This window comes from Lactuca saligna, chromosome 5, assembly GCF_052625555.1.
Source record: "Lactuca saligna cultivar CGN05327 chromosome 5, ASM5262555v1, whole genome shotgun sequence".
Taxonomy (NCBI): Eukaryota; Viridiplantae; Streptophyta; class Magnoliopsida; order Asterales; family Asteraceae; genus Lactuca; species Lactuca saligna.
Genome location: NC_136421.1, coordinates 307,699,897 through 307,722,991, shown reverse-complemented (window position 1 = coordinate 307,722,991; position 23,095 = coordinate 307,699,897). Strand labels below are relative to the sequence as shown.

The 23,095-nt window shown below is 29.9% G+C and overlaps 1 long non-coding RNA gene across 1 annotated transcript; it reads right to left on the bottom strand.

The window, feature by feature from the left end:
• Positions 1–12,867: 12,867 nt before the first annotated feature.
• Positions 12,868–13,810, bottom strand: LOC145045759 (uncharacterized). Its single transcript, XR_013681878.1, has 3 exons — positions 13,459–13,810; positions 13,127–13,252; positions 12,868–13,046 (listed from the first exon to the last, which is right to left on the bottom strand). It is a non-coding gene; the product is annotated as an uncharacterized LOC145045759 (long non-coding RNA).
• Between the last annotated feature and the right edge of the window lie 9,285 nt (positions 13,811–23,095).

Genomic DNA, 23,095 nt, shown 5'->3' with positions numbered 1-23,095 from the left:
TGTCATTCTATTAATTCTCTATTTTAAATTGATTAAACCTCCTAATTAATGTGATTATATTTGTTTAATATATATGGAAAATTAACTCTATATATTTATTTGAATTAATGATTATAATTTTACATAATTAATAAAAATATCTTTTAATTAATAATTTATTTAAATTTTTCTATAAAATAAATGATTAATAATTTTGAATTTTTTATAAATTTAATAATTTTGTAACCGTGGTTCCCACGGGTTAGAAACTAATATATATATATATATATATATATATATATATATATATATATATATATATATGTATATATATATATATATATATATATATATATATATTAAATAAAATGAATTATAAAAGAAATTAGGGTTATATGACGTATCTTATTCAAAACTTAAAATTTAGTAGAAATGAATACATTGTTTCATATGTCGATTAGGCTCAATTTTAGATTATTGTAATGATGTAAGACAACATTGTGTGCAACTTAAATAAACAATTTAGTTTAGAATGCATATAAAGTTACATTTTTTATCGTTTGAAGAATTTTACCACTCATTCATATTTTATAAATTATTTTGCCTACTCTAAAACAAAATCTTAGCTACGCCACTGGTACCATATTTCTATAAATTTTATAATTTTTGCATTAAAAAACCTAATATATGGATTATTATTGGATAACACAATTTTTTTTTTCTTTTTTAGTATAAACTAAAAGGTAAAACTAAGTTATACACATTGCATGTATAAAGAAATAATAACAAAGCAGACTAATTTCAAAACCATTTTGCAAAATTTAGGCAATTAAGAACTTGACCATTTTAGTCGTGATTTTCATAGTTGGTACTCACAGACATACGAATAGTGATGAATCTAGAACCGAAAATCATGTGGTTCACTATTTAAATGAAACTGGAACAAACGAAAGAGTAAAAAAATACTAGTGGTGGATTGGGTCATATTACTTGAAATATTTAAACATAAATTCAATACTATGAACGATTGTCGTTTGGTTGAGACAGGAGGTCTATTGTTGTAACATCCTAAAATTTATAAGATAAAATTTTCATTTTTAATTTAAACATAAACATTGTTTAGCCTTTTTAATCATTCAAAAGTATATCGGATTAAAAATAGTTATCAAAGTATAATCCCAAAATCATAAAGTTGTAGAAACATGGGTGGATGCGCTGCATTTAAGCCGAGCCATTCCCTTTCGAACTGGAAATACCTAAAACCATAACCATAAAACTATAAGCATAAAGCTTAGTGAGTTAACCACATACCATACATACAATGGGCCTTACCCTACAACCATCGGGCCCCACCCGTTATACATACAAACACATACAACACATGCAACATTCATAAAGACAGCTAACATACTATAACATAATCCAATGGGTCGGCATTGGTGCCTTCGACCCACAAGTACAACGATAGCTAGCATACTATAACACACTCATCAGGCTCCACCTGGCATCGGGCCTAACCCGGTATACAAACAAACACATACAATATGTGCAAGAGTCACAAAGACAACTAGCATAACAAATCCTAATGGTCCGGCATTGGTGTCTTCAACCCACGGGTACAATGAGGAGACTCACTAAATTACAAAGCTAACCTCACCTAACCGATCTCCTGCTAAAAGACTGGTGCTCGACACCTCTTATCAATCCACACAAGGCAAACCGTAAGTCCACCTTATAAAAATAGAATTTTTACCAAAAGTCAAACTAAGCCAAAAGTCAATGGTCAAAGTCAAAGTAACAACCCATATTGTCAATTATCCATCCTCATGTCGAGACCAACCCTTGGTTACGTCGTGAGAGCTCACTCGGTCCGATTCCAACTCATCACGACCTAACCTGGCCAACCCAGTCAAGGAATGACACATGAGTTGACTTCACGATATGGGAAGCCTTTTCTCACGTCGTGAGCCCTAGGAAGCTCATCAAAAACATGATCAACTACTCCTCATGTTGTGAGACCTTATGTATCACGTCGTAAGAACAGTTTGAGGCCAAGAAGATAATGGGGATGGGTAATTGGGTTAACTGTTTGATGATTAAACATAATAATTATATTATTGTGGGTTGAAAACCTAATGTACTCACTAGGTTTCTCAACCTGACCCACTCAGTTTATTTATATCACATGTGTTGATATGAAGTCGCATTACACTGAGAGATGAAGGAGATATAAGTCACTAGTGATAATGAATGTAAGTTCTGTTTATGCTTATGTTTCTGTATTGACAATGACATCCCAAATGTTTTAAAATGAATAAAAATACTTTTCTTCGGAAATTCTTTGATAACGTATTTATCATGTTTTACTGGGTACAAATTCCGCCACATTTTTATTAAAATGGGTACTCTGATTTTTATAAAACATAAATAAAATCGGTATTTTTTAACCGTGAAAATGGAGATGTGACAGTAAGATGAGACTTTAAAACGTGGGATGTGAAGCAAATGGGTCCACCTATTTTCTTCATTCTAGCTTTGACTTTTAGAGTTAAATAGCTAGTACCATTGATTGAATATGACAAGGAAGGTCGTAATATTCATTATTATGAATGTACCATTATCACCTAGTTATAAGATAGATGGTGTGAGGGGATAGGGTTGTACGAAAATGAGCATGGGAAGGAAAATAGGAATGGCTTTCATGTACCATCAAACTCTTTACAAACAAGGCCTACCAATAATACATATTAGACTTGTTATTGTTTTTATAGTTTTTCACCTTTGATGCATGCATATAGCAAAATCGTATATTGCTATATATATATATAAATATATATCCCAAATTTTATTATACATATTTGTATTTGATTATATAACCCCTACATGATATATATATATATATATATATATATATATATATATATATATATATATATATATATATATATATATATATATATATATATATATATATATATATATAACATGTGCATAGATTTAGGTATTTTTATGAACCAATTTATTCACCACATAAACATGTATGTACACACATATTAAAGAATTTATTCATATAATGGGTTGTACACAAATAATAATATAAAGAACAGTCTTTATTATTATAATTTACATTAAATTGTATAGATGTCATGTAGATCCAGCATTAATAATGTTTTGGGGTAATCAACTAATAGACATTTACCTAAATTTTACAATTGTTACAACTACCTTTTATTCTCAACTTCATTAAAGTGCTAAATACATTTTCTTCCTCTTCGTTTTCTTCAATCGACGAGTGAGAAATGAAGGCAATATTGTTTGTCACAACATTCATAAAAGATACCCAAAACATTTTAGTGAAAGGAGTTGAATGTTAATGTCCGAGAACAAAAAATCTACGTTACTGAGAGATCATCAAGTTACGCATTATCGTCTCATACATGACTACTTTTTCGTGTATTCCATTTATGAAGTGTACCGGTTTCGAAAAATGGTCCGAATGAGAAAAAATTTATTTGTATGTATTAGTTTTTTAAATATATCATTGAAATTTACACATTCTTTATTTGCCCAAACCTATATTGAATGACATTTAACTATTGTATGCGACACATAAACATAACAAGGATTTCTTGGAATGCTAGGATGCATTGAGTTTTTGTATTAAGTGTACGAAAATCTCCCTAAGGAATCGCCTGGTAAATACATGTGGTGATTATCCAAAATCAATAGTATCTCAAGATTTATGGATGTGTCATGCATTCTTTGATGTTACAAATTCCAAACGTCAATGTTATTGAAAAATCATATATCTTTAACGATTTGTACCCGAGGTACACTTGAGTGTCTATTTGACTTAAACAGAGCATCATACAAGCACAAGTACTAATTTACTGATAAGATATCCTATGAGTATTCTGTATTTGTCAAATCTTGGACATGTCAAATAGATTAAAAATGAATAAAGTTTAAGGCAACCAAAAAGCAGCAAAGAATGATGTGGAAAGAGACTTTGGTACCCTTAAATCATCTATAATAGAAATTTTGTTCACAATTATTTTTTAATGGCATGTCATTGGCACATCACCAAACAAAAAAGCTTACATACATACAAATATGTTCATATATAACACGTCAAACTTATTTATATTAACTTGTTAATTATTTTTTAATGGCATGCCATTGGCTAATTATAATTTGTTGAATATATGCCGGGTCTACCATAATAGTTGAAAATTTTCATCCAAGAGCTTTTTAATTAACAAACTCTCTTGAAAAACTTTTGATGAAAAAAACTTTCACAATAGGAAGATAGTTTTTTCATAGCTTTTTCGAAATTTAAAAGTTTGGAAAATCTCATATTGTGGATGCTCATAAGAAACGTTGCAACATAAATAAAAATCATTGCATTATGGAAACCTTAAAGAGTAATATGGAAATACATAACTCAGATACACATAACCTTCCCAATTCACCCAGTACAATAATTGTTCGTGGTTGAGAAATAGTATTTTTACCGACCAATGAACGATTAGAAAATGATACAACAACACGTAACAAACAAGATGAAAGTATGTAACCGAGATATACATAACAAGCTTCATGTGAATTCGCTGGAACATATTTTAACTCAACTACACACTGGTTATACGCCGCTATGATGTAAGTTTTTAAATTTTTTTATTATACGAAATTTTTTAGTTTATATTAATAAAACATTTTAGATTTTATTAATCTTGATTTAATTTTTATATTTATTTTGTAAGTTAATTGTAATTTAACTCGGTAAATTAATATTATAACTATTTTTAATTTTAATTTGAAGTTTTATCAAATAAAATATAAAATAAAAAGAAATAAAAAGTGACATTCTCCTAGACGAAATAAAAAGTGACATTCTCCAAAGGATTAGAATTACCAAGGAAAAAAATTAAGTGTTAGAAAGGGGGATATATTCGTATTTGTTGTTCATGTTGAAGTGTTCAACATTTTTATTGGGGTAAACATGGTGCACCGTACAAACTATAATTATTATTAAAAAAATTATATTTGTACCGTACCAAATATATTTAGTACAAATTTATTTGGCTACCAATAAGTTTAGTTTATAGATATCGATAATGATATATTACCAATTTATTTCTAATTTTCAATTGTAATAGTTAAAGACCATTAACAACATGAGACAATTTTACCATCTAGCAAGAAATTAATAAATTAATTATTTTAGTCTAATAAAGAGTTATATTAAGTAAATTTGAAACAACTTTTTATTTTTTTTAATTTACTTTGGTAAGACTACGGCTAAATGAATAATACTATTTTCTTAAAATTGTAAACACCAAGCATATTTAATAAATGAAAAATACGGTTTTGAATATATATATATATATATATATATATATATATATATATATATATATATATATATATATATATATATATATATCCTTCCTAATAAATAAAGAATTTTTTATCACATGATATCCTCTCATTGATTTGATCACATATCATTTTGTAGTTATTTTTAATTAATTTTTTTTTCACATGACATTTTGTGGGTTTTTCCATTTTATTAAATTCTATATAATCTTTATATGTATTAATTGTAATAAATGTAATAATAAATACATATCAATACCATTAATTCATATTTCTTCTAACTTCAAAATTTCTAAATTAAAATCTCATTAGTTTCCTATGTTCATTTATCTAAAGTATTAGTTTAAATTTAAAAAAAAAAAGAAAAAAAAAACACTTTAATTTTAATAATTCAATAATTTTCTATTTTTTCTTATAAATTCAAATTTCTCAAATGTTAAAAATTATATATATAAATTTTCTTTTAAATTAACTCATGTAATACATGGATCTTACACCGTGTGTGTGTGTGTGTATATATATATATATATATATATATATATATATATATATATATATATGTTGTTTGGTACGGTAATATCTACGTATTTAATATTTTATACCATTATCATACCATGATTACTCAATTGGTATGGTACTACCGACCAAATATGTTGGCTACCAAACATATTGGTAGCACTTTCTAGGTCGGTTGGTAGTATGTTGATTGGTTCTCCGTTGCACATATTTAACAGCCTTAACTTTTATAACTCAAAAAAGAATATTTACAAGCAATAAATGAGCCAACATTATGAATTAAGTTGGCGAGTTGAACTACAATTTAATAGCAATCGTCCATATTATTTCTACAAACTCTATTACTGTGCAATAAATATATGATATTAAGTGATGCAATTTATAGTTTTTCCTACTTCCTACCTAGAATATACCATGTTTCTATCCCCTTGTTATATAAATATTGAACCACAATGAAAATATATGCAGCTCCAAGTGATTTCAAAATATCCAACAAATGAAGAAGGTTATCTTGATATGTTTCCTACTCGTGTTCTGCGTATCTGGATCAGGTTCGAAACCGACCATTCTCTTAATTTGTAATCATAGATACATCTATCATTTCTCAAATCCTTGTATTTATAATATATATTTTTTTTCTTATGATAAGGTTTTTCAAGACTTCCATCTAAGCCAAACGACACCCCAATTCTCCCAAGTAGGCCTTCAGCTCCTGGTTATCCATGTAGGACCGCCGCTAATTGTAAATTTCATTGTTGGTGTGCTGGGAGGAATCAACATTGTATAAATAAGCGTTGTTATTGTAATTACAAAAGATGCTAAGTATACCAAAGTATTAAGATATCACTGTCAATGAATGCATTTAGCCAATATAAATAAATGTGATAAATTTTGATGTGTTGCATATCTTGAACTTAAAAATTCAACCGCAAGTTGCAAAATTGTTGTTCATAAGCTGTATGTTCGTTTTATCACTTATCCAATAACATTTAATGCTCAACTTAGATTTTTTTTAAATGTTTTTGATGCACGCTTTATTTAATATACTAAACAAATGTTCCAACGTTATGCGTGAATAAATATATGGCATAAAAAGAATATTAATAGTATATGTTGTGAAAAAGAGTTATTAAGTGTAAAATAAATAGTATTATCGTAATATAAAACATTATGATCATTTTAACTATTATTGATGTTAATTCATAAGAAAGTAGTTCTTAAAAGTTAAAAGCTTTTATTATTCAACTAATATTTCAATCTAATTAACATATAAACATAGATTTAATGATTAAAAGTCTGATGTTTCACTTGATCAAAACTCGGTCGAATGTTAATTTATATCAAAACTAACACATAAGGCTTCATAATAAATCCAATTTAAAATATATATTTTGTATGTATGTCTAAACAGTAAATAATTTGTACAACCACTTAAACTCAAATAACACAAAAAAATTATATAAAATATATAAGTTTTTTTTAATATATATATATATATATATATATATATATATATATATATATATATATATATATATATATATATAATATGATCATTTTGCCTATTATCATTGTTAATAATATTTTTTAGTTTGAAGTTGAAATTTTGTATTATCATAATAATACTCAAATTCAAATAACATTGTAATCATAAATATTATACAGTTAGTTATATTAAAAACTATATTTTTACTTCACTTTATATTTTTTTTGTCGGAGAAATTTTTATATATTATGTGGCATAGTGCAACTTTACTCTTAGGCCATCCATATTGATCTTCACTACCACGACCTTCTTCCATCTCCACGTCACCACCACAACTCTCCCCCTTGCAAACAGGGTACTATGCACAAGAAAAGATCGTGGTCAAAGCAAGAAAGAAGACAAAGAATGAGAAATAGGGAACAAAGGAATAGTTTGTGGTCAAATGTGGTGGTGACCACGATCCTCCATGACAACGAGCAACCACGGAGGGTCGGGATAATGTACATGACCGTTGTTTGTGGCCACATCGACTGCGACAAGCATCGTGCTCAGTATACCGGAAGACCTTATTGTATATATAACATCTAGAACTATAAACTATTTTGGTATTAATGTATATATAATAAATTAAAATAATACCGAATTCTAAAGATAACCAACTAAAAATTTATGCATGAGAAATTGCTTCTAAATACATTTAATACATTAAATAGACATTTATTTGAATAATTATTGGTAATATAAAAATGGAATTGTTTATACATAGACACTACCACACTTATTATATTATGTACTACATCTATTATATTATATAGTAGCCTTATATCCACGCGTTGCGCAAAATAAAACTATATAGTTAAATTTTGATGTAGTGACCCGATTATGATGACGAATGCGAAAATGTAATGATTATGTGAATCAAATCATATCAAGAACATATGATGTAAATAAAACCGTTTAAGCTTTCATTAATCTAGAAAGTATTACAAAGCCGGTCATGTAATAATTCTCTCACTAGACTAATCTCTCATATGAGTTCTTACATAAAATGGGAGTCACTCACTTCCTATTTATAGGAAATGCTAAACCCATTACACAATCTAAGAGGGTAAGCCTACATCACATCCAAGCATAACTTTGCATCGTAACATTCTCCCCCTCGAAGCTAGGATTGGATGTCCCGACTTCAATATCCAAACGAGCTCCAAGCGATCAAGACCAACTCCTCACCGAAGTAACACCGATCTTCAAATCTACTTTAAAAAAGAATATCCAATAATCTTCGAATACCCATTTTAAAATTTCTCCCCCTTTTTATAATCAATAAATGATCATAAAACCCAAAAAAAGTATGAGAAATGCTCGAGGAATAAACCATACGAAACACCCCCTCGATGTGTGACAAAAATGAAACTCTTCAATCCAAGACAATCCAAAAATACGCTGATGTTTTCAAATCTTTGACTTCCCAGACTTGAAAATGAACACACATTGTTCATATACCACGAAAAATCTTGAACCAAAAATAATCACGAAAAGTTGAGAAATTTTTTCAAAAGTTGTGAAAATTTTGGCTTTTGGTTGAGAGTTGCAAGAATTTCAAAAATTAGGTACAAAAACTTATTTTCGAAAGTATTTCAAGGACCAATTGCGAAAAATCAGCTTCAAATTCATTCCAAATGCAAAACTTTACCCCAAATGCGAAAGTGGGTATAAAATGCATTTTCGCATAAACTTCAGGGACCAAATATGTAATATTTTTTCTCTTCATAGAAGTTTACTCCTAATTTCAAACTGGTTACAAATTGTTTCAATACTGAAAGATGAGGTACTAAATGCGAAACTTTTGAATTTTCTTCCCCAACTCGTTTCCAGATGCGAAAGAACAACAACATCAGTCGAAGTAGTAGAACTCTCGACTCGAATTAACTTTCGATCCAAAGCTATGTTACTTTCAACTAATGACCTCAAATTTCTTTCTATTCCATGAATATTTTGGCTTTCGATGTCAACTCGAATCCAATCTTTCGATTCCTATCCAGTTGGCTTTCGACTCAGTAATCGATCCCAAGACACCGTTGATTCTTATACTTTCGTTTTCGATCCCAAGAATCACTTTCGACTATCAATCTAGACTTTCGACTCCAGCAATGTGCTTCAAACTTTGTGGCTTTCGGCTATGGACATTCGACCCAAGTGAACCAATTAAAATTTAGATCAAAATAACTTTTGATTCATAGTTGCAGTCTAGATTTCGTTTTATCGCCAATTAAAATTAAAATCACACTCTCGATTCATAACTTTTGATTCTAATCCACATGTCCATCCATTCGATTCGATCTCAAAGATCCATCCTTCAAACCGTTCTGAACTTGCGAGTCTTCTTCCCAAGTGTGATTCTAATGTGAGAACGAGACCCAATAGATCATCTTCAATATCAAATCTTGGAATCGAATTGATTCAAACATTTGATTCGAAAATCTAAATCAAACATCCAAAGTCAAAAATCACCCATCGACTTCAGTTCATGGAAAATCAAGTCATCCTTTACATATTGATTTTCGTTCTCATTCCCAAATTATGTTCATCTTGTAAGTAAATGACTCAAATTTTATGGATCGAATGAATAAAATACTAGATTAGGCTTGAAAAATTAAACGAAAATAAGAGTGGCTTCGAATTTTGAGCAAACAATGATTATTCATCTTCGTATCTTTAAAAAAATGAGGTATCGATCTCAACAAGAATTTTCCGGAATCCATTTGAGAATTTGTGAAACCTCCTTGAAAATCCTTTTCGCATTTGCAATGTACGAATTGAAAACGGAAGATCTAGGTTCCTTGGATGGAATTAAGAAATTTCCAAATTGCTCATTGTACCATCCAGGATGCACATTATACCATTCATGGAATTTCTTCTCATTTCTCCAATATCTAACTTCATCTCCATGTTGAATTCGAGAATCTTCAACAATTTTGGCTTTGGAATTCGATACCATAAAAACATTTGATGATTGTTGCTTAAGAATCTAAATTTTCTTCACTGATTTCGGCATCAAACCACCATTGATAAATTTTGCGTAGAACCCCAAATTTTCTTTGTTTTATTTTTAATCTTCTTACTTTTCTTCATCTTTTCGGAAATTGAAGATTTGAAATAAAAAACAGCGTCATTCTTGACAACTTTAACTTTGCGATTTTGAATCATATCCTTTGGAGTTTGATACATTTGAACCTATTGGATTGAAGGCTTTCTATATGATACCATTCATTCAAATGAATCACAAGAATACAAACAATCATCGATTTGAACTCCAATTGAACAAAAAACTTTCACAACTTCAATAGAATCGCATTGAATCCCCTTGTCTTGAACTTCAAGAACATCATGAACATGATGAACTTCTTCAGGAACATATTGCTTTCTAAACACTTAATGTTCTCTTCCCTCCTTTTTATTTCCTTCCCAAACTAACATATTCATCGTTATTTCAATTAGATTCCTGATCTTACATGTCAAAAAGAACTATGTTATTGATATATACTATGGAATAATAATTTCTTACCCTAATTTAATATATTTAATCATAATTATTTTGAACTATATTATAACATTTACAAACCATATCATATCATTTAATGGGTGCTACACGCAATATGATATGAATAAAACCAAATATGGTTATTGATTTAGTGTTACTTTTAACTTTATGATTAATTAGTTTGTAAATTACTTTTCTAATAATTTTTTAATTTCTATCATAATGATTATTTAAAATACAATCATTTGTTGTAAGGTAGCGTAATATAATTTATAACTTTAAGTTATTTTTAAATATTAATGTTGTTAATTAGTTTAAATACTACTTATTTGGAAAAATAAATCAATTATTATAATAAATAGTTTTGATATTTTTTAAGTTGATTTGACATGTTGAATTAGATTTTACATTTAATATTTTAAGAATATTATATTGATAATTCTAATATTATACTATTAATATGATTATATATTTCATATTCAATAACATGTTTAAATTACTAAAATAAATTATTAGCTTGAAATTTGAAAAGTTTTTGGGGGTTTTAAATATATATTATGCAAGTAAAATGCCTACCTTTTAGTCAGCCAGGTGAGTATCCGTATTTTGTGTTGTTTAAACTACATGATAAAAATTTAAAGAAATATATTATGTTTAAAATATTGTGATATTGACATTAACTATGAAATAATAATTATTATACTAAATTGATTATTAAAATATTGAGTAATCTCTACCCATTGTATCCAGGTTAATAAAATTAAATATAAATATTGGTTTTGTGTTACTTTTAACTATTTTTATTAGTAATTAATTTAAAATTTATGTATTTGATCTTTTTTTTTAATTTGATCATGAATGATTATATGAAATATTTATAATTGTTTGTAAAGTTGTGGAGTTTCATATAAATGTCAATTCATATTTATATTTAAATATTTAAACCATTTAACTATTTTAAAAAGTAATATTTGAATATTTTTTCATTGTGTTTGATATTTTGGTTTACGTTGTGTATTTCATATTTAATTTAACAAATTACATACATTATATTGATAATTTATAAATTTTACAATTAACATGATAATGTTTTATGTTATGAATTATTATTTAGTGAATGACTATCGGATTCTTCATATTTCTCCATTACTCTTCATAATTAGTGAACATTATAGCAAACATTATTATGAGTTTTATGAGTGTAGTTATACACCACTATAATGAGCATTCATATCATACATCACTACTAGAAAAACAGCTTTTTACGACACGCAATGCATGTCGTAAAACGTTCAGACGATGCGCAAATGCGTGTCAAGAAAGGCCATGTCATAACGAGAGACGACATGCTTTTGCATTTCGTCTATTTACAACGTGCATATATGACACGCATTTACGACGCGCGGTTATGACACGCAATGCGTATCAAGGAAGGCCCTGTCATAAGTAAGACGACACGCATTTGTGTGTCGTAACCTTACAACGTGCGTGTTTATGACACACAATACGTATCAAGGAAACCCCTGTCAAGAAAGGCCATGTCGTAAATGAAGATGACACACATTTTTGCGTATCATAATTTTAAATGTTAAAAAAAATATTATTTATAGATTTACTAATTTTTCAAATTAAATTTGCATTTAATGTCTCATAACAAAAACTAAAATACCATATACAAAAAATACAATCCATTGTATAAAATTTAATGTCATACAAATAATCAATCCATGGAAAGATAAAACAAGTCGATAGAAGTTGTTTTCTCCTTATACATGATTATCACATACTAAATAACAAACTTTATTTCATATTCATACATATGTATACATTATTCATTAAAAAAACATATACCTACATCTTCCCCTAAAATGTTATTACATGATGCAAGTTGGCCACTTCATTGATGGATCACCAAGAGGAAAACTAACTGCCCTAAAATGTTCCATGATGTGCCCAGAATCATATCCTGTAACTTTAAACATTTAATAAAGTAAAATACCTTCTAAAAATAAAATTGCACAAGAAACAACACATCATAATGAGAAATTACTAACATGAATGAAAGAAGTACACTCTAAATTTGTTTATTAAGAGTAGCATGGACGATCAGGTGCTATAAAGTTTGTCCAAGATGCCAAACAAACACTGCATGCAAACCAAAACATACATACACTATAAATTTAATTACCATACAAATCATATTCATACATACGAGTTTGTTTTACCTTTTTTGCCTCATATCTTTATTTTTTTATTCTTATTAGCCATGGAGTGTTGGTGTTTTCTTTTCTCTTGTTCAATCAACCCTTTGTTTTACTTTGAAAAATTAACAATTTCCCTCCCAGTTGACTCTGCATCAAATAGAAAAAAGTAAGTCAGTCAATAGTCAATGGAGTGCGGATGTCTTGATCTGAAACCATTGTGCATCTTAAGAACAGGAAACCGTTGTAGTTCATGCACTAGACAACTATGGCTGATCTGAAATATTTCCCAAATATTTATTTATTCTGAATTATAAAAAAAGAAAAAGAAAAAGAAAAAGAAAAAAACATAATACCTTTACTAATTCATTGTATAAAAATCTAGCACATTGAAGACAATGATCCAACAACCGAGTTATTTGTCTTCGAACCAAAACTTGAAGTGGAACCTATATATATGTATTAAAGGGTTAAATTATTAATATAAATAAATAAATAAACCTCTGGCACGAATAAAGCGGATCTAGGACCAGTTGCATTGTGGATTGCAGTGCGGATGTCTTGATATTAGAGCAGCAACTGCTTCCACAAGTCCATCTGGTAAATCCACACGCATACGTGGCATTTTTGATATTAGAACAGCAACTGCTTCCACAAGTCCATTCTCTGTCTATTTAATGAGAAATGACGTAAATGCTCCTACATACACTGAGCTATATATAACTCTTCACAATGTAATTGGATACAAACCTCATGAGTTCTAGCGGATTAAGCTGATAAGATCCATGCAAACGTAATTACTTTACCTAAAATTAAAACAATATTGATGCTTTTAACTCTTTATGGTTATTATTTATTATATATGTTAATTAACCTTTTGTGGTTTAACTTATAAGTATGTAAAACTCACTACATTGTCTAGCCAACCAACTGAAAGTGCTGAAGAAATTGCTTGCCACTATGCAGCTTCATTTTCAACTGTCTGTATATTAATAATTTGTGTTTGAAATTCCACCAATCTAAAATGGAAAGTTGGCACTTGTTCAGAGAACAAACTATCATAATCCTAAGAGAATCAGAGAAGTATTAATGTATTATTCATAATACATACATACATATATATATATATATATATATATATATATATATATACATATATATATATATATATATATATATATATATATGTATGTATGTATATATATATGTATACATATACGTATGTGTATACACATGTATTATGTGTGAAAGAATATCTGCATCATCTTTTATTGAATCACATAGGTGGTTTTATCCTGAAAACATTCCCATGTAATCCACCTTTTCCAACCAGAACCCCGAGCTCTTCATTCACAATAATATAATAAAAAACAATTATATCAAGGTCAAAATGGGTAATTCAAAGTTTTCATACATAACATACCTCGTAGTTTTTCAAACAAAATGGCAGTTTCTCCCTTTGCTAGTGTCTTCTCTTTTCGATGAGTGACAAGCTCAATTCCCACCATCAATCCTCTCCCTGGATGAAATTCCACAGCTATAGCACCTGATAGTTTTGGAAAACTTGAATTTGAATTTCAACAAACCAGCAAGTGCGGGACCACAAGCCATTCCAAGTGCACTTGCACCAACAAAACCAGCAGTAGCCTGCATTCGGATCTTTAAAGGCACACAATCACTGATATACCTTCTGTTCACAGCTCTAGCTGAACCAAGCCTGTAAATTATATAAGGTGTCAGTTTTTACTTTTGAGGTCAAAAGTCAAAATAAAATTACATAATTTTGAACTCACCAGCAAAATACACGACCAAGTAATGGAGTTCATGTCATAAGCCATTGCATACATGACATTACCCATGAAAAGAACAATGATGCTAAAGATCAATGGTCTGAAATATGATTTGTTTGACCAAGAACTGAAATAAAACAATTGGCGAAGCACTAAATATGTTGAGTTATGAGTTATTTTGTATTGTAGGTTATTCTGTCCCCGGTTGACTCGGTGGCAGATACATACAATGCACTACTACCTGAGGGAACCCCCTCTGAGTTGTTTGGCAATGGAAGACCAGCAACAGGAGCTACAATGTTTAATCCCATAATCTCTATCTTCATTGGCTTCCCATCAAGCTGGACATTGTTATACCTTTTGACAGCTGCTAATGCATCTTGCCTTCTTGAATACACTCTCATCCGTCCCCTGAAAGAAAATTTAATTTCAACATAATTTACACTAAATCTTTATTTTTTTGTTGTAAATTTTATTAGGGTCATTGGATAGTGAGGCTGGAATTTATGCATTATCTTATGATATGACCGAATCAAGGTTGGTTACATGTGAAGCAGACAAAACAATTAAAATGTGGAAAGAAGACGAAAATGCCACTCCAGAAACTCACCCGGTCAACTTCAAACCCCCGAAAGGTATTCGTAGATTTTAAACATGGAGGGGCATTTTTGGAGGTTTTTGTTTTTATTGTTAATTGTTGTTTGACTTGGTCAAACCTCAACTTTTTGAGGGACCAAAGTGTCCACCTAAAAGATCACAATCCATTTCAACTAATCATTATTTTATTTTGTTACTTTGGGAAATCAATTTTTTTTTGGTTAATAAATAGGCTACCAAGTGGGTGTTTGGAATTGCTTAATTAACACGAATAATTTTATTTTATTTTATTTATTTATTTTTCCTAAAATGGAGTTTAGGATCAGTTTATGTGGTAACAGAATACAATAAGTCGGTAAATTATTTTATTACCAGTTTGTGATATACCCCATGCATTTGAAGTAATGTCTCTGGGGTCCTTGTGTTTGTCATACCCATATCCACAAGTGCAGCTGCAAAAACACATTCATATAGCACCCCATCAATTTTGTGCGATTTATCAGACAAATACAGTAATAATACTATAGGTTTATCCATTTCAGGTGGGAGATAATCAATTGTAAAACAATTTATAATAACAATACAAAGATGTGGGAAAAATTGAGAGCAAAATTGACCAATTTATGAGATAGGCAGCAAGTATCAATTTGAATGTTGAGGGCAAAATTGACCAATTCATGAGATAGGCAACATATATCAAAGATGTACATAGAGCATGTATAAGATAGTAATGTATGTATACATGGGAAAAATTAACCATATTATTATATGTTTCAAGAACAAGATAGAATTTAAATTGAAGATTCAAAATTTTCTTAGTGGAATAAAAAAGCTAAAATTAAAGAAATTTGGGTTGGAATAAACCTTTTGGTATCAGACATCATAGGAAGAATGAGGAGAAGTAGTGCAGCTAAGGTCAAATCGATCTTCAGGTGCACAACAGTGCCAATACTTGAATACTTTACCAGATCCAGACATATTCAATTAGTGAAAAAACTAGAAATAAAGGTAAGATATCTTCAATCTTTAATAAACCACCATTTTCCTTTAAAAATGCAATTGCTTTTCTCATGTTCTCCGTTTTTGTCCCCTTTTCCTGTTCAACAACATGCTTTGCAACCATAAGCCAAAGCTTCTTTCTTAAGTCTTCATCGTCTTCCACTTTGTCTGCTTCAGTCATGACTAGCTCGGGTCAACCTTGATCAACAAAAGTCAAACAAGAGAAAATGGTAGAAAATATAGATATATATGACCTAAAAAGCAAGTGCTACAGCTTCTTCAGGTATGAGCAGGTTTTGTTTGGATTCAAGTCATTTTTGGTCATCCATGATTCAACAGTTTCATATGCATCAAGCATTATCAGATATGGGGCAAATTCATATTGCAAAACATGAAAGATAAGGAAAAAACATTAAATTACAATTATAAATTCAAAAGATGAGATAAAAGTATACCTGAACTCAAAAAAGAAACAAAGAAACAAACATAGATACCTTGTACCAAAATCCAACATTGTCTAACTCAGATGATATTCGAACTCAGACGAACTCAAAAAAGAATCTTATATGATATTTGAACTCACATGAACTCAAAAAGAAACAAGCATTAGCTCTATTTTGCTTTCTTGAAATCCAGCATTGTCGATTCTTCATTCGAGAAATCAAAGTGCATAGACAAACCTTGTAAGAAAAACCCTAAGTCGTTGGTGTCTAAGAGTCGATACCTTGTACCAAAATCCCTAAATCGCTATGAGAGAGAAGTGAGGCCTGAATCCATTTTTATTAGAAGAAACGAGCACAACCCTAAATCACCAAAGATTCGTAGTCGCCGATGAGGTGAGGTGAATAAGAGGTCGTTGGCAAGGTCAGGTTAGCCGAGGCCACCGAACATTGCTGAGAGCATATGTTTTGAATGGATCTTGAAAAAAAGCCCTAGAAATCGTCCCTTTGATCGATTAATTTCAGTTTCATACAAGCTTTGAAGTCGGAAATTAGAAAGAGGGATCTGTATTTTTTCAATCGAGAATCCCTAGCTCGCGTCTCTTTGTGATGAAAAGGATATGGATAGGAGTTTTTAATTAGTACAAATACTTTAATGGGACACGCGTTTGAAATAATTATAAAGCGACATGAACACACGACACCCGTTTTAAGATATGAGCCCTCGGCGTATCTAATTTTTTTTATTGACACTAATTTTAGGGCGCGCACAAATATGTGTCCTCTATTCTTCAAATTTTGGCAAATTGACATCATTTTTAGGACGCCCGCAAAATGCGTATCATAAATCAATGCGTGTCATTGTCCGCGCGTCATTAAAGGGTTGTTTTCTAGTAGTGTCACCTTTCATCTTCTTTGTCTAGTATAAATAGTGAATATTATGTATTGTAAAGTTTGATGATTTCATCACAAGTATTGGAATAAAATTTCTCTCTGCTCTCATGTCTTTCTTTACTTTATAATTTATCTTGTTATATGATCATATTTTATAACACGTTATCAGCACGACTCTACCATAGAGCTCTAACTCTTTATCGCTCTTGTTATTTTCAGGTATGTATTTTTTCTAATTTCACATGTACAATGATTACGTATTATTTTATGAAATTTATTAACTAAAATTTCCTTAACATACAAGTCTTTATTTTGATTTATATCTTCATTATGGAAAACCAGGCTAGAGAAAACTTTCTCTAGTTTTCATACTACTAACATGCTCCTGCAGTAGCAATATCATGAGAAAGGTTTAAAATAAATATGAATTAATCTCATGTCTTCTTGTGGCTAAACAAAAAAAAAGGTTATTGATGAAAAATCACAAATCAATCCCGACCGGTTCTAGTGCATTCCCTGAAGTGAATGCAACATCATATAATCATAATAGTCATAAGTCTAACCGAGGTCGTGGAAGTTATCATAATTATCATAAAAATAACAAGATTACAAGTAACCACCAAAAATTGGAAAATAGCAAAAATCCACATCCTAATGATAAAGTGGTGAAGGCCAAAAAGAAAGAATGTTGAAAATGTTTGTCACTGATATGGAGTGACCGATCATTGGTCTTGTACAAGCCGCTTACCAAAGCATTTTGTTGATTTTTATCAAACTTATCTAAAATCTAAAGAAAAATAAAATATCAAAACAAATTTTATTCAAAGTGATATTCATGAAGATCAACCAGAAACGACACATTTAGATGTTGCCGATTTTCTTGTTTACCCATAAGGGACAAGTGGTGATATGGATGGTGATTGATCAGAATAATGTATAGTTTTGTTTCATAACATTTATTATGTTTTTATGTCATATTCGTTTCATGAGAAATGGTGTCGTCACAATCTTCCCAAATTAATAAAATATGAATTTATTTCTCTAAGTCGAATGTTTCTTATGTTTTATTTATTTATTGAAAAGAAACATGGATATTCGCAAAAGAAATAATGAAGATATATTTCTTGCAGACAATGCAATAACACATAGTATTTTTAATAATGAAAAGTATTTTGCTTACTTATCAATTAGAGAAGCAAATGTTAATATAATAACGGGTAATGCAAAAATGATTGAAGGCTCCGGAAGAACGAATATAATATTACAACAAGGGACACTAATTACAAATTAGTGATGCATTATTTTCGTCTAAATCACCAAGATTGAAGGCTCCGGAAGAGTGAATATAGTATTACCACAAGTGACAATAATTACAATTGGTGATACATTATTTTCATTAAAATCATCAAGAAATTTATTAAGTTTTAAAGATATTCGATCTAACGAATATCATATTGAAACAACTAATGATGGTAATAAAAATTATCTCGATATTACAAAAATGATATCGGATAAGAAAAGTTTTTTGGAAAAATTACATGTATTGTCCTCCGGATTGTATTATACAAATATTAGAATGATTGAATCTCATGCTATTGAAAATAAAAGGTATGATAACATCTACAAAGTTTGGCATGACCGGTTGGGCCATCTCGGATCAGTTATGATGCACAAAATAATTGAAAGTTCAAGTGGACATTCCTTGAAAAACCAGAAGATTTTTCAAGCTAATGAATTGTCTTATGTTGCATGTTCTCAAGGAAAACTAATTTCCCGTCCATCATTGAATAAAGTTGGGTATGAAAGTCCTAGTTTTATAGAAAGAATTCAAGGGGATATATGTGGACCAATTCATCCACCATGTGGACCATTTAGATATTTTATGGTCTTAATTGACGCATCAACTAGATGGTCACACGTGTGCTTGTTATCTAGCCGTAATCTCGCTTTTGCAAGATTACTAGCACAAATAATCCACCTACGGGCACATTTTCCTGATTACCCAATTAAGAAAATTCGACTTGACAATGCTGGAGAATTTACATCACAAGCTTTTAATGACTATTGCATGTTGATTAGGACAACTATTGAACATCATGTTGCATATGTTCATACAAAAAATGGTTTAGCTGAGTCATTAATCAAACACCTTTAATTAATTGCAAGACCATTACTAATGCATTATAAACTTCCTAATCAACATAAGGGCATGAAATTTTACATGCAACATCACTTATATGCATAATGACAACTAGTTATCATGATTTCTCCCCTATTCAACTGGTTTGCGGTTAGGAACCAAATATTTACCATCCAAGGATGTTTGGATGTATAATTTATGTACCCATTTCTCCACCTCACTTCACAAAAATGGGTCCTCAAGAAGAATGAGAATTTATGTTGGATATGAATCTCCATCTATAGTAAAATATTTAAAATCATCAATTGGAGATTTATTTACAGCTATATTTGATGATTATTATTTTGATGAATCATATTTTCCAACATTAAGAGGGGAAATAAAGAAGCTGGAAAATAAAATCTCTTGAAAGGAATTGTCACTTTCAGTTTTAGGTCCTCGTTCAAGTCAATGTGAACTTGAAATAAAAAAGATAATTCCCTTACAAAATGTAGCAAATCAATTGCCATAAGCATTTACTGACCCTAAGTGAGTAACAAAGTCTCATGTACCAGCTATACTTACTCCAGTATGAATTGATATCCAGAAGGAAACAAAAAAAAAATACTACTGCAAATGAATCTTAGGCACGCCTGAAGCATGGAAGATCAGTCGGTTCCAAAGATAAAAATCCTCGAAAATGAAATGAAGCAAATACAATTGATGGTCCAAAAGAGAAAACATAATCTCTTGAAAAGATTAATGAAGCTCTAGAAGAGCCCAATGACATAACAAAAGAAAATAAGGTACCTGAAAAAATGAAAATGATGAGATCTCAATAAATTATGTCATGAAAAGAATAAGATGGAACCGAAATAAGATAGATGTCGACGATAATTTTTCATATCATGTTCCACGCGCGATTATAAAGAAAATGAGGATCTTGAACCTAAATATATTGAGTAATGTATGAATAGAAAATATTGGCCAAAATGGAAAGATGAAATAAATAAAGAGCTTAATTCTATTACTCAACGAAAAGTTTTTGGACCTGTAGTCCGTACACCAAACAGAGTAAGAACAGTGGGACACGAATGGGTATTTGTGCGCAAAAGAAACGAGAAAAATGAAGTTGTGAGATACAAAGCAATATTTGTTGCACAAGGTTTTACCCAAAGGCCCGAAATTGATTATGAAGAAACGTATTCTCCGGTAGTTGATGCAATACATTCAGTTATTTTATAAGTTTAACAACATATGCAAAACTGGAGATGTGTCTAATGGATGTATTTACCGTTTATTTATATTGTTCACTTGAAATGATATTTATATGAAAATCCCAGAAGGGTTTAAGGTGCCAGAAGCACAAACTTCTAATTCTCGTGAAGTATATTTGGTAAAATTAAATAAATCTTTGTGTAGATTGAAATAAATTGGTTGTATGTGCTTCAATTGTTTTAGTACATTTCTGTTGAAAGAGTGCTATAAAAATGATCCATTAACCCCATGTGTATTCATAAAAAGATCCAAATAAGAATTTATCATAATTGATGTTATTCTATATGATTTGAATATAATTGGAACTCCTAGAGAATTGGAAAAGGTCACTTCTTGTTTGAAAGAAAATTTTGAAATGAATGATCTTGGTAAGATGAAATTCTATTTGGGTCTTCAAATTAAGTACACAAAAATGGAGTTTTTGTACATTAATATCCAGAAAAGGTGCTAAAAAGGTTTTATATAAATAACTCACATCCATGAGTAACCCGAAGGTGGTAAGGCACATAGATGCCAAAGGGACCAATTTCAGCATCATAAAAAACATGAAAAACTTCTTGTTCCCGAAGAACTATATCTTAGTGTTATTGGTGCACTAATATATATATTACTATTAATACAAGACCTGATAAATCTTTTGTCGTAGACTTATTAGCAAGATATAGTTATTGTCCAACAATAAGATACTGGAATACAGTCAAACACATTCTTTTGATATCTTCGAGGTATATTGGATATCAATTTAAACTAATCAAATTAAAAAAAATGCGAAGTTAATTAGTTATGCAGATGATGGATATTTATCTGATCCACACAAAGCTCGATCCCCAACAGGTTATTTATTTACTTGTGGAGGTAACACAATTTTTTGTCATTTTGTTAAACAAACTTTAGTTTCTACGTATTCTAACCATGCAGAGATTATAGCAATTTATAAGGCAAGTCATGAATGTATTTGGTTAAGAAATTTAACTCAACACATTTGCAAGATTTGTAGTCTAACTTCTAATAGGGATGTTCCAACCATACTATATGAAGATAATACAACTTGTATAGCTCCTTTCAAGGAAGGATTTATCAAATGAGACAGAACCAAGCATATATCACCAAAGTTTTTTTTTCACTCGTGATCTTCAAAAAGAGTGTGACATCAACATCTAGAAAATTCAATCCAGTAACAGCTTTCCTGATTGGTTTACTAAAGCACTTCCTACATCGAAAATTGAAAAGATGGTACGAAACATTGCTATGCGGCACTTCAAGAAAATCAAGTGATGTGCTAATCAGGGGGAGTTGGAAACATATTATACTCTTTTCCTTAGCTATGTTTTTCCCACTGGGTTTTCTTAGCAAGGTTTTTAACGAGGCAATTATTTCCAATATCTATTATTAATCATGTACTCTTTTTCCTTAATAAAGGGTTTTTCCCATGAGGTTTTACCGATTAAGGTTTTAACGAGGCATGATACAATCGTCATTCAAGGGGGAGGGTTATGAATTATTATTTAGTGAATGACTATTGGATTCTCCATATTTCCCCATTACCCTCCATAATTAGTGAACATTATAACAAACATTATTATGAGTTTTATGAGTGTAGTTATACACCACTATAATGAGCATTCTATCATACATCACCTTTCATCTTCTTTGTCTAGTATAAATAGTGAATATTATGTATTGTAAAGTTTGATGATTTCATTACAAGTATTGGAATAAAAGTTCTCTCTACTCTCATGTCTTTCTTTACTTTATATTTTATCTTGTTATTTGATCATATTTTATAACATTTTATATTTAATAACATACTTAAATTAATAAATTTAACATATAAAGTGAAAATTCAAAACGTTGGTGCTTTTGAAATGGATATGAT